General features: G+C 44.9%; 1 protein-coding gene across 3 annotated transcripts in view; it reads left to right on the forward strand.

Moving 5' to 3' along the window:
• Positions 1 to 13,856, forward strand: part of LOC128337080 (zinc finger protein 182-like) — a 35,313-nt gene that overhangs the window by 15,839 nt on the left and 5,618 nt on the right. Inside the window, exon 1 of one of the 3 annotated variants that reach the window (XR_008312176.1) lies at positions 9,077 to 9,190. The exons of 1 other annotated variant lie outside the window; for it this stretch is intronic. The gene's annotated coding sequence lies outside the window, so the exon portion shown is untranslated. Of the gene's footprint in view, positions 1 to 9,076; positions 9,191 to 9,763; positions 10,150 to 13,856 lie in introns of those variants that run through there. One more of the 3 variants, XR_008312175.1, reaches the window with a different exon arrangement.

Genomic DNA, 13,856 nt, shown 5'->3' on the forward strand with positions numbered 1-13,856 from the left:
GAAAAAAGTAAAATACATAAAGATTTTTTGAACCACTATTTGAGAAGGAGTTTAATGAGGGTGTGGTTAAAATACAAAAACTGGTTTGAACCTAAAACTCTGTTATGGGTATCTCCGATTGAAGCCTTATCACGTAAAGAAGTAAATATGCAAATGTGCTGGGGTACCTATAGGGATTTGTTACATTTTCAGGAAAAGGATTGTAAGTTAAAAAGCTTAACTAAAATACAAGATTTGGTTAGAGATTGGTTTCAGTATCATCAGTTAAATGAGATGTATAAGAAGGACCTTAATGTCGGATTTGAGGACCAGACTTCAAATTTTGAGAAGGAATTATGTCAAAACGATGAAAAATTAGTTTCTAAAATGTATAAACTGTTGCTTTTGGAGGAGACAAGAGAGGAAGTGACTATGATAAAATGGGCTCAAGATGCAGGGTGTAATATAGAAATGGCAGCCTGGGAAAAGTTATGGAAAAATGATTTAAAATTTACTGCATGTTATGCTATCAAAGAAAATTATTATAAAATGATGTATAGATGGTATCTGACACCAAACAAATTGGCATCCTTATCTATAAAACGCTTGGTATCCGTCCGTGGACGGACACCAAGCGTGTGTCCGTGCCTCCCTGGCCTCTTCTGGGCATGCGCGAAGCGCATGGCCAGAACAGAGCCAGGGAGCCAGGACCGCCAGGACCCGGCGGCCATCTTGGGCGGCCAGAAGCGGCCGCCCCGAAGAAGCCGGGTAAGCGGCGGCGGGGGACACTGGCCGAGGCGGCGGCAAAGCCGCCGCCTCGGCCAGAGGAGACGGCGCGGCCAAGGAGGCAGCAGAGCCATGGCCGAGGCCTGGCCGTGCTGCCGCTTACCTGGCTTCTTTGGGGCGGCCGCTTCTGGCCGCCCAGGATGGCCGCCAGACGAGGCGGCGGAGAAGAATGCGGCGGTGGGCCCGGGCAGCGGTGGACCATGCCGGAGCTGCGGGCGGCGGTGGGTGGCGGGCCCGGCCGGAGCCGCGGGCGGCGGTGAGTGGCGGGCCCGGCCAGAGCCGCTGGCGGGAGGGGTAATGGCGGCGGTGGTCTGGAGCGCAGAGCTCCCCTAGCGCCCGTTATCCAATGGGCTACAAAACCACTAGTTAATGTATAAAAATGTTTCAAACAAGTGTTGGAAGTGTGGACATTTTGAAGGCACATTTTTTCATATGTGGTGGACCTGTGGGAAGGCTAAAGCCTATTGGGATATGATATATAATGAATTAAAGAAAATATTTAAAATGACATTTCCTAAGAAGCCAGAATCCTTCCTGCTGGGAATAACACAAGGTGCAATTTCTGCAACCAATTTAACATTTTTTATGTATGCCTCCACGGCGGCTAGAATTATATATGCACAGAAATGGAAGTCTAGTGAACTTCCTTCAAAAGAAGACTGGCTGATAAAAATTTTGGAATATGCGGAGATGGCAAAACGTACAGCACTATTAAGAGATCAAAACTTGGATTGTTTTAAAGAAGATTGGAAACCATTTTTGTTGTATCTAAAGAATTACTTTCCTACTATGGACTTGACAGCAGGGTTTGAAATTTAGTCTAAATCGAAGGTTGGTTAGATTAATTATGTTTGCAAGGGTTTGAACTTATGTTTTGAATTATTATCATAGCAAGGGTAAATTTTATAGTTGTTGATTCACGAAGAAATGTGAGCGGGAAGTCCTCCCTTTGTGTGTGTATTTTTAATGAATGATAATATTGTTATTGTTAAAATAAATAAAAATTGAATTTGCAAAAAAAAGAAAGAAAAGAAAAGGCAGGGAGGGGCATCTTGGAAGTGGAGTAGCACTGTATGTTAAAGAAGGGATAGAATCTAACAAGCTAGAAAACCTAGTTGGACTGGAGTCCTCCACAGAAACCCATACAAGGCCTGAAAAGGAACGTGCTACCTGGGATGTGCTATTGCCCTCTGAATCAAAACGCTGAAAGTGACTGGGAGTTGCAGGAGGAAATCAGGGAGGCATCCAGGAGAGGCAGGGCTGTAATAATGGGTGACTTCAATTACCCACACATAGGCTGGGTAAATTCAGTCAGGTAATGACAAAGAGGTCAAATCAGATACGCTGAAGAACTGTGCCCTAGAACAAGTTGGTCTTGGAACCAACCAGAGAGAAGGTGACCTTGGACTTAATGGTGAGTGGCAGTGGCACCCAGGACCTGGTGTGTGATGTCAGTATCATCAACCCTTTTTAGGGAACAGTGACCATAGTGTGATCAAATTCAGCATACATGTGGGGGGAGAATCACCAAGGAAGTCTAACACAGACATTTTGAATTTCGGAAGAGGAAACTTCTCCCAAATGAGGAGTATGGTAAAAAGAAAGATGAAAGGGAAAATCAGGAGAGTCACTTGGCTACAGAGTGCATGGAGTTTACTCAAAATCACAGTACTAGAAGCCCAGTTAGATTGTATACCCCAAAGGAGGAAAGGTACCGCTATGTCCAGGAGGATGCCAGCATGGCTAACATTGTACAACAATGTGCAAAAACATGTATGAAAATGTACTTCATTATCATTAATGGATTCTGAATACAGAATCTGGATCCCCTGTGTACCAAACACAGATCAAGTGCAATTTAGCCATCCAGCGCATAGGCTAGAAGTTCAAACTCTCCAGCTCACAAGGAAGCCATAAAAGGGAAGGAGACTTCCTTCCGAAATGGGAAGGCCTGTCCAAATGAAGAGAACAGAAGGAACACAAACTCTGACAAAAGAAATGCAAGGTGACAATAAGGGAGGGAAAAAGAGAGTTTGAGGAACATTTAGCTAAAAAAGTCAAGGGGAATAACAAAAACTTCTTTAAATGCATCAGAAGCAGGAAACCTGCCATGGAGGCGGTTGGACAATGACGGAGTGACGGAGTTAAATGACGGAGAAGTGACGGAGTGACAATGATGGAGTGAAAGGGATTATTAAGGAGGATATGGAGGCTGCAGAGAAGCTAAATGAGTTCTTTGCCTCCCTCTTCATGGCAGAGGATACTGAGCATATACCTGTTCCTGAAGCAGGCTTATCGGGGATGGAGGCTAAAGAACTGAGTCAGATAGAAGTGACAAGAGATGATGATCTAAACTGTCTGGAAAAACTGAAAACTAAGAGCTCAAATGTGAAATTGCCAACCTCCTTGCAAAAACTTACCCCTACAATCAGGCTCTGTACCAGAGGACTAGAAAGTAGCAAATGCAACACCGATTTTCAAAAGGGGGTAATCCAGGAAATTACAGGCCGGTTAGCTTAACGTCTGTTCTAGGCAAATTGATGGAAAGCATCCTCAAGGATAAAATTGTCAAGCACATAGAAGAACAGGCCCTGCTGGGGGAGAACCAGCATGGCTTCTGCAAAGGGAAATCTTTCCTCATGAACCTTTTGGAGTTCTTTGAGAGTGTCAACAAGTGTGTGGATCAAGGTGATCCAGTTGACATAGTATATCTGGACTTCCAAAAAGCTTTCAACAAAGTTCCTCATCAAAGACTTCTGAGGAAACTTAGCAGTCATGGGATAAGGGGACAAGTACATGTGTGGATTGTGAACTGGTTGAAAGACAGGAAACAGAGGGTAGGTATAAATGGAGAGTTTTCACAATGGAGGGAAGTAAGAATTGGGGTCCCCCAGGGACTTTTGTACTGGAACTGGTGCTTTTTAATTTATTCATCAATGATCTAGAAGCAGGGGTAAGCAGCAAGGTGGCCAAATTTGCAGGTGATACCAAACTCTTTCGGGTAGTGAAATACATAACTGATTGTGAAGAGCTCCAAAAGGATTTCTCCAAACTGGGTGAGTGGGCGACAAAGTGGCAAATGCGGTTCAAGTGTAAAGTGATGCACATTGGGACGAAGAACCCCAACTTCAAGTATATCATCATCAATTTTATTACGGCCATTGGCCAGCAGAAATAGGAGTAACAAATATACTCAATACAACGATCAATAAAACAATGCTAAAACACCATAAAACAGAATACAATCACTCATAATAAATTACTTAAAAACAATAGACAGCTCTCGCAATTAAGCACTTAATAGGGAACTTAACCTAATGGCAATGTAGAAAAATTTAGCCATGATTGTTGTAATCCTGGGGCTTGTATCCACGAGGCAGTAATATGTATAAAAGAGCTCACTCCTTCCGGGAAATTTGAGTAACAGAGGGGAAATAAGTTCTTCTCTAGCATCCCGATATAAAGAGCAATATAGCAATACATGGGTGACAGTTTCCAGGAGGCCAATGCCACAAGGGCAGAAAACTGCAACAGGATGATCTTTAGCAAAGCTCCGTTCCAAAAGAGAAGAGGGCAAGACATTAAACCGGGCCCGAGCAAATGAAACCCGAAATTTAGAAAAATGCAGCATTGTTAAGTAGTTAGCACCTCTATCTCCCCAAGGAGGCAAAATCCCAAAATGTAAAGGGGACCAAAATGTAAAGGGGAAACTTCAAGTATATGGTGGACAACTCTTTGAATGTTTCGACTCAATGTGCGGAGGCTGTGAAAAAGGCCAATTCCATGCTAGGGATCATTCGGAAGGGGACTGAAAATAAAACTGCTAATATTATAATGCCCTAATACAAAACTATGGTGTGGCCACACCTGGAGTACTGTGTACAATTCTGGTCACCACATCTAAAAAAGGACATTGTAGAACTGGAATAGGTGCAGAAGAGGGCAACCAAGATGATCAGGGGCCTAGAGAACCTTTCTTATGAGGCAAGGCTACAAGACCTGGTGCTTTTTAATTTAGAAAAAAGACTGTGGGGAGACATGATAGAGGTCTATAAAATCATGCCTGGTATGGAGAAAGGGGGCAGAGGGAAATTCTTCTCCCTCTCACATAACACTAGAACTAGGGGTCATCCCATGAAATAGATTGCCAGGAAATCTAGGGCCAACAAATGGAAGTACTTTTTCCACACAACACATAATGCACTTGTGGAATTCTCTGCCACAAGATGTGGTGGTAGTCAACAAGTTGGATGGCTTTAAGAGGGGTTTGGATAACATCATGGAGGAGAGGTCTATCATCGGCTACTAGTCGGAGGGCTTCAGGGCACCTCCAGCCTCAAAGGCAGGATGCCTCTGAGTACCAGTTGCGGGGGAGTAATAGCAGGAGAGAGGGCATACCCTCAACTCCTGGCTGTGGCATCCAGCGGCATCTGGTGGGCCACTGTGCGAAACAGGATGCTGGACTAGATGAGCCTTGGGCCTGATCCAGCAGGGCTTTTCTTATGTTCTGAAATGCCTGAAGTGTGGAAAGAGCTTCAAGCTGAATAAACACCATAGAACGCACACTGGGGAGAAACCACATAAATGCCTGGCGTGTGGAGAGACTTCAGCACAAGTGGAGCTCTTACTGTATCCCATAGAACCCACATAGAGAAAACCACATGAATGTTTGGAGTGTTCAAAAGAACTTACTGCACATGAGTACAAGCCTTACTGCACATGAGCAAACTCATAGAGCGTAAAAACCATACACCTGAAACTGCAGAGAAACCTGGGAAACTGCCTCACTGTGTGAAATATAAAACCTTGTCCAATTTCTTTTTCTCTTTTGACTTGCTTTGACCCTTGCTACCTTCTGAGGGAATTGAGGCTAAGTGTTCATACTGGTGTGTTTGGTTCTCTGTTAAGAATAAGTGTGCATCATTCGGTCCAACTGATTCATGAATATTAGTCTTTCACAACATTCCCTTGCTTTTCCTTGCCTAGGAATACTGCTCTGTGTTGGTTGGTGTAGACAATACTGAGCTGGAGGGACCAGTCGTGTGACTGAGTTCCGGAGCTTCATATGTTTGTCTGGAGCACGTCTCACTCCGGAGCTGAGCCTCTGCTTTCCATGCCAGAGGTCCCAGGTTCAATCCCTGGCAGCATCCACAGATAGGGCTGGGATAGAGGTTGCCTGGAACCTTGGAGGGTCGCTGCCAGTCAGTGTAGACCAGTGTTGAACAATTTTGTCCCTCCTGCCATTGTTGGCTACGTCTCGCACCACCCCTGATGATTGATGACTGTTGCTGAGCATGCTGGGAGTTATAATCCCAAGGGTTCAAGCTGTGCTGCCCTGGGTCAGATAGTACTTGATATAACGTCTGATATAACCTAGGACCCCAATTCCCATAAAACTACATTTAACACAGAACAACACTACATACAGGCCCAAGGCCTGAACCTAAGCACAACCATTTCGTGACCAAATATTAAACTCTTAAGTTACCTTTAGAATATAGTGGGGCCCACAGGCCCTCCCTTCCCTTCCTTTCTTCACACCAGAGCTGTCTCTGAACTTCTGGAATGTAAATTACAATTGCTAGCTTCACCCCTCCTCTGCGCATATCTTAGCCTTGGAGATAAGGAAGTGCTAGCCATACAGAAGTAGTCAAACAATTGTTACAAAAGCATAGCCAAAGGCAATAAGAGTGAAACTGTGACTAAACGGGTTGATCAACATCTGAGACCACCAAATGTCAATTACCATGTCAATAGTTTGTTGTTTGATGTCAACTGGAGATTGATCTACGTATGTAATTGCTAAAGTGTCCTCTTTCAATGTATTGCTATGTCATAGATGGGTAGAACAAAGAACTCAGAAATGTATAAATAGTTCCTTAAAGCTCTGTACCCCTTTACAACTGATTTGGGCGCTGCCTCTCCCCTGTTGTCTTACTGAATCTGCAGCAGTAAATCCTATACACTTTCCCCTGTGTGGTATCTATTATTAGCGTTGGTTACCACCCAGACAGGAACCGGATTTTCGGTATACCATTTGGGATAGGGAGGGGGAGGCGAGTGGGGCTGGGGTGAGTTGTAGTTTCTAGTTTTTGCTGTTAGGAACATAGGAACATGGGAAACTGCCATCTACTGAGTCAGACCCTTGGTCTATCTAGCTCAGTATTGTCTTCACAGACTGGCAGTGGCTTCTTTAAGGTTGCAGGCAGTAATCCCTCTCAGCCCTATCTTGGAGCAACGTTTGTTGGTTCAATAAAAAAATCTTGTCCTATCTTGGAGAAGCCAGGGAGGGAACTTGAAACCTTCTGCTCTTCCCAGAGCGGCTCCATCCCCTGAGGGGAATATCTTGCAGTGCTCACACATCAAGTCTCCCATTCAGAGGCAACCAGGGCAGATAGAACAATGGTCTGACTTGGTATATGGCAGCTTCCTATGTCCCTATGGGATGAGAGCTAGCAGCTCAGTGGGCTGGGCGCTTCTATAATTGGGTGAAGAAAAAGTCTCTAACATAGAAAAGTCTTTACAAACAGCACAACCAGTAAACATAGCTCCATGTTCATCATGGGGAAAGGATCCATCAATGCAGAAGATCCTACTGGCATTCTGCAAAGCCCGATCAGTTAAGTCGGGGTAGGGATGAGGCATCATGTAGAGGAAGACAGTCATGAGGTAGTCCATTCCCCCCATGGAGGGGAGGGGGAGAAGCAGGGCCAGACTGGGGTCACTGAGAGGGTGCTGGAATGTATATGGGGAGGGCGCCAGGTTTTGAGCAGAATAGGTAATTAAGGGGCACCACGTGGGTAGGGCGCACCGGGAATATGCCCTGTTGACCTATGGGCCAGTCCAAGCCTGGGGAGAGGAGAAACAGGGTTAAGGGGCTGGCAACAAACAGTGGTAATATGTGCTGCAGCTAAGAGCTGGATGTTGTACTTGGTCTAGTGGCCAGTTGACAGATGTTGTGTCTTACCAACCATGAGTGGGGCTTGAACCCCATGCGGAACTGCCAGAGTAAAAAGGTTGCTCAAAGACTAAGTCTGAGTTTTTTTCCAGCATCCAGGAACCCCTTGGCAACTGTATTGAGCTCGACTATAATATGCAACCAGGTGGCGGGAAGAGTCAAAAGATTGGGTAAGAACTCCAGACGCCAACTGGGACCTGACCTGGACAGAGAGAGCTTGGCCACAGGGACTCCTGCTCTGGGAACCTCACACTTTGTTTATCACCATGCATTGTATGTGGAGCTGCCTTTTGAAATGGTCCGAAAACTGCCGCTGGTATAGAATCGGGCTGCGAGATGGTTAACTGGGACTGGACGTTTTGCGCAGTGTTTGGTCAGCTGCCCTGGCTCCCAGTCTGTTTCCAGGCCCACTTTACTGGGAATAGCCTATATTCTGCGATGATATCTATAACAACAGCAACAACATGGACAATAAAATCCAGCCATCCCAGGTCCTTGAGAAGGACTCAATGTCTGGATAAAACAAACCATTCAATAACAGCTGTCTGACTGTGTGTGTAAATAAATAAATAAATAAATAATATTGCACAGGGATTCTCCAACTGTGGGCCTCCGGAAGTTGCCGAACTACAAATCTCATCAGCCCCAGCTACAATTTAGGATGATGGGAGTTGTAGTTTTGCAACATCTGGAGTCCCCAGGTTGGGAAGTCTGAGTATAGCACTTTCAAGTGTCAAAGGCCATGATGTGCATGGGTTTACTGTAATCCATACAGCAATCCTGTAAGGTCAGTGAGCATCATTCTCCCCATCTTTCAGGTGTGGGGACTGAGGTGAAAAAGATTCCTACTTTCCGTTGTGGTTGGTGTGGTGCCTCTCTTCTGGTTTGGTTTCAGTTGTCCCAAGGCACAGTCATTTGGCCCATCTAGAAATCTGGCCTCTTGTCAGGACCTGAAGGAGAATTTGCCAAGGCTAAGTGAGGGTGATAAAAGCCAGGCATGATGACAACTCTGTCTCACTTTGATGCCTCCCTGGTTTCCTCCTTCAGCTTCAGGTGACTGCCCAAGAGGGTCTAAAGCCAGTTCAATTTGCAAGATCTTTTCCATTCTGCCCTTAATTTCAGTCCAATAGCTTTTAGTGTAATCACATGGCCATCAAAAATGGGAAAAGATGCTAGCCTTTTCTTTGTGTTTCCAGCCTTTCTTCTCCGGCCCAAATCAAGGGGCTGGTTCTAACCTTTCAAGCCCTCAGTGGCTTGGGACTGGGTTACCTGAGAGTGCGCCTGGCCCCATATGCCCCACCCCTAAGATCGTCCTTGGAGGGTCTCCTCTGAGTGCCCTGCCAGATGGGGTGAGGCAGGTGGGTGGAGACCAGGGAGAGGGCCTTTTCAGGGGTTGCACCCCATGGATGGAAGAGCTTCCCCAGTGAGCTTCACCTGGCTTCACCACTTTGTTCTTTTAGACACCAGGTAAATACTTTTTCTCCACTCAGCCTTTAACATTTCAAATTGGGGTTTGATTTTAACTGATTTTTAAAATTGCTTTGTATCATATTTTGTATGACTCCTTTGGTCAGCCAAATTTATGTACTGTGTGTTTTTATCTCATGTTTTAATGTTGTATTTTTTTGAGCCTCCCAGAGAACAGTTTCTGGAAGAGTCAAAAGAGAAACCCCTCCTGGCACAAGAGGCACCAAGAGCTTCCAGCCTGAGGCCAGATGTGTAACTTGGGGGGGGAGCAGCCAGGGCATGTGCCTTCGGCCCCACTTAAAGGGGGCTGCCCCAGAGACTCCCCTGTCCCCCACCTGCCTGCCCACCTTCATACATTATAATTTAGTTCTTATTGGAGGAAAATGGTTTTTTCTGGCCGTAGCGCACCACCATATCCTTCCCCCTCCCCCTCCTCCTTCCACCACACCCTTTGGCCTTGTGACCAGGCTCTGGCCCCGCCTCCCCCCCTCCGCTCATTGGCTGGGCACCACACATGAGAGGCACATGATCTGAGCTGCTGTGCTGGCTTCCTTCAACACCCAGATGGGAGGGGCGGGCGCTGCAAGGCAAGCAAGAGAGATCCTCAGAGCCAGGCACCTGTGAGCCCTCAGTAAATCATTCTTCTTATTTTTGCAGCCTGCCCTGCTCATTTGCTGTTTCTTTCTTGATCACAGGATATTTGCATTGTAATAGTTCTTTGGGAAAGCAGAGGGAGGTAGGTGGGGGAGTGCCTGTGTGGAGAGCGAGGTGGACACTCGGCTGATCTCCAAATAGAAAGCTTGACTGCTGCTTGCTTGTTCTTTCCTGCAAGAAACCCTGGATTCCCATACTGAGAATAATGAAATATCAGGCGTCATAGTTCTCTGGAAGAAACTCTTTAGTTCATGTTGACATTTAAGCTTAACAGAAGATTATTCAGTCTTCATCTTCTTGGACTGGTAGGTTTCCTATTAAACCTAATGATCAATGGACTGTGATCCGTATACGTTAACAGTGCGACCTCCACTTCAATCAGTCTTGATAATGCAGATTTTGAAGTCAAACACATATCTCATATGTTTGATGTTATTGGCAGGGGGCGGTGGGGGGGAGGTATAGCCCTTCTCCAAGGGATGTTTATATCACCATACATCTTCTAAAGACAGGAATGCCATATAGTCAAACACATTTTTTTGGCAATTTGCTAGAATCTCTTCTTGTATCCTCCTGTTTTGTCAAGAGCTGGCGAGAAAACTGCATTCCAATCTTCCATAACTAAGATTTCTCCTTCAGTTATCTCAAGCAGTGACTGAAAATATTGCTCATCAAATCCATTTTTATTGTCATTCGGTGCATCAGTTGAGGCAATCATGATTTTTAGTTGTTGTTGAGTTTGGAACTTCAGAATAATATATCTGCCAGCTTTATCTTGAGTTTGTTCTTACAAGATCCATGCAAATTCTTGATATAAATCACCACACCATTTTTTCCCTTATCCCTGGTGACTACATAACTTTGACCAAGAAATTTACAGTCCAGAAAATTGGCATTACTCGTCTTAATGTGAGTTACTTGAAGGCAAATCATGTCTGCTTTTTCTTTTTTCAATTTCAAAAAGATTTTTTCCCCTTTTAAAGTTGCTATTCAAGCCATTAACAGTTACATTAAATTTTTTTAATTCACTAATCATTCAAAGTAATTACTATTGTTTTGACCTTTTCTTTGTCTTTCTTTCTAAAAAGCCGAGGCTTGATACAGTTTTAAGTCTTCAGATTGGTCCCCCTCTGGGATTTTGTCTGGCACAGTGGGAGTATTTGTCACATTCAGAGAAACCAGTAGACACTTAGCATCCTGAGTCGTCTATATCTGTGCTTTCCCTCGATCCATAAAAACTTCTAGGCCAAAAGGTGCTGCCCATCTATATTTAATCCCTCGTTCCTGGAGAACGACTGTCAAAAATTTCAATTCCCGGCGTTTTCTTAAAATATCGGCAGGAATATCTGGTAAAATTTCAATCTGTTTGCCTTCAAGTTACAGCGGGGAATCTCTTTGAGCATGAAGGATTGTTTCCTTGGTCCTTTTAAGTTTAAAGAGTTCTTAACTGACAGCGGCAGCCTCTGTAAACACTTCCAGAGCTCGAGATCTCCGATGGTAGCTTGGAGCATAGTCGCCTCCTCCGGGTTCACTCTGAGAGTCCCCAGAATCTTCCAAGAGATCTCAAGGACCTCAAAAAGCAGCAAACCCCAGCAATTAGGCATCTCAGCACTCCTCCTCTGTGACCTGGACTTGCTGTCTTAAGGTCAAGAATAGAGCCCTGGGAGGAGAAGCAGCGAAAGCTGCTTTACTTCAAGGTGCCCTTTGCTGAGTGCCCTGATGCCCTTTCTGCATAAGCTTTCCCCTGCCTTGCAGAGTTGGCTCTATCCATCCCCAGCACAACAGCCCTCCAGTGGTTGTTGCTTAGGTTCCTTCTTTATATTGTGAGCCCCTTTGGGGACAGTAGGCCCTTTTATTTTCTTCATCCATTTATATCTGTGTAAACTGCTTTGGGAACTTTGATGGAAAAACGGGCTAGAAATAGTTGTCATAACTTCCTATTCAGGACAGTGGTCCACTTGGACCCGTATTGCCTACTCTGACTGGCAGCAGCTCTCCAACGCATGCCCACAACCAGCGGCCACATGGCAACCCAGAATCAGAAAGAAAATAATAGCAGCAGCAGCCGTCAAAGAAAAATGTAGCTGATGTGCAAAGCTCTGGTTCATCTTGCTGAACTTTCGAAAGAGGTTTTGGAACTTTCTGCAGGCATTCTCAGGGGTAAGCCCCAATCTGGACTTCACTCTGCTGAAAAAGCTGATAGTCCTCCATCTCCTCCACTTGCATCTCAGCAGACACAGCCAGCACCTCAGTGGGGTCTTGTGACTCAGATATTTGGTAGCTAATGCATGTTTTCTCAAAGTTGGCCAGGTATGCATCAGCCTTCTCGCTTTCCCTTTATCCAGGAAACCTACGTTTTTCTACTGGTGCGGCTGGGGTAATTGGTCTGGGGTCTGGAATCTCTCATTTAGGTGGTGGGGACTATTTTGATGGCAGGGCACCCCTCAAACAAGGGGACCAATATCTGAAAACCCCGGCCATAAATTTACTCTAGGACTTATTTTTGGTCAGAGAACCCACTTCCAATCAGCTTCATTGCGTAAATTTACAGGTGAAACTCGGAAAATTAGAATATCGTGCAAAAGTCCATTAATTTCAGTAATGCAAATCAAAAGGTGAAACTGATATATGAGACAGATGCATTACATGCAAAGCGAGATAAGTCAAGCCTTAATTTGTTATAATTGTGATGATCATGGCGTACAGCTCATGAAAACCCCAAATCCACAATCTCAGAAAATTAGAATATTACATGGAACCAATAAGACAAGGATTGTAGAATAGAACATCGGACCTCTGACAAGTATACAGTGTACTGTGCTTGATTGGCCAGCAAACTCGCCTGACCTGACCCTATAGAGAATCTATGGGGCATTGCCAAGAGAAGGATGAGAGACATGAGACCAAACAATGCAGAACAGCTGAAGGCTGCTAATCCTGGTCTTCCATAATACTTCATCAGTGCCACAGGCTGATAGCATCCATGCCACGCCGCATTGAGGCAGTAATTGCTGCAAAAGGGGCCCAAACCAAGTACTGAACACATATGCATGCTTATACTTTTCAGAGGTCCGATATTGTTCTATTCTACAATCCTTGTCTTATTGGTTCCATGTAATATTCTAATTTTCTGAGATTGTGGATTTGGGGTTTTCATGAGCTGTACGCCATGATCATCACAATTATAACAAATTAAGGCTTGACTTATCTCGCTTTGCATGTAATGCATCTGTCTCATATATCAGTTTCACCTTTTGATTTGCATTACTGAAATTAATGGACTTTTGCACGATATTCTAATTTTCCGAGTTTCACCTGTATGTTCCATTGTTGTGAGAGTGGATTAAAAATCTTCCCATTCTTGCCACACTGTACGCTTATAAATCTCTATCCTGCACCCCCTTAGTTACCTTTTAGTTTCACAAATAGAAAAAAATACTTTGCTTTTTATCATCAAAGTGATCCAGCTCCTCGATCTCTTGGATTGCTTTTTTTCTGTATGTTTTCCTTGCTCTACGATACTGATTTCCCCCCCCCCTTCCCACGCTTTTTGAGATGAGACCATCATAGGAACATAGGAAGCTGCAATATACCGAGTCAAACCATTGTTCCTCTAGCTTAGTATTGTCTGCACAGACTGGCAGCAGCTTTTCCAAAGTTGCAGCCAGGGATCTCTCTCAGCCCGATCTTGGAGATGCTGCCAGGGAGGGAACTTGGAACCTTCGGCTCTTCCCAGAGCGGCTCCATCCCCGAAGGGGAATCTCTTACAGTGCTCCATTCAAATGCAACCAGGGTGGACCCTGCTTAGTTAAGAGGACAAGTCCTGCTTGCTACATCAAGACCAGCTCTCCATGCTGGTCCCCATCAGAACAAGGAACTTGTGTATCAAGAAGGGCTCCAGAAGATGTTTAATTCTCAATGCAGTGAGTGTGATCCTGCATCACATCAGATGGGCTCAGTTAAGTAAAAGCATAGTAAATAGGTGCAGCCCCCTTCCTGGTTTTATTTATAT

The sequence above is a fragment of the Hemicordylus capensis genome, chromosome 14 (assembly GCF_027244095.1).
Source record: "Hemicordylus capensis ecotype Gifberg chromosome 14, rHemCap1.1.pri, whole genome shotgun sequence".
NCBI classification, from domain to species: domain Eukaryota; kingdom Metazoa; phylum Chordata; class Lepidosauria; order Squamata; family Cordylidae; genus Hemicordylus; species Hemicordylus capensis.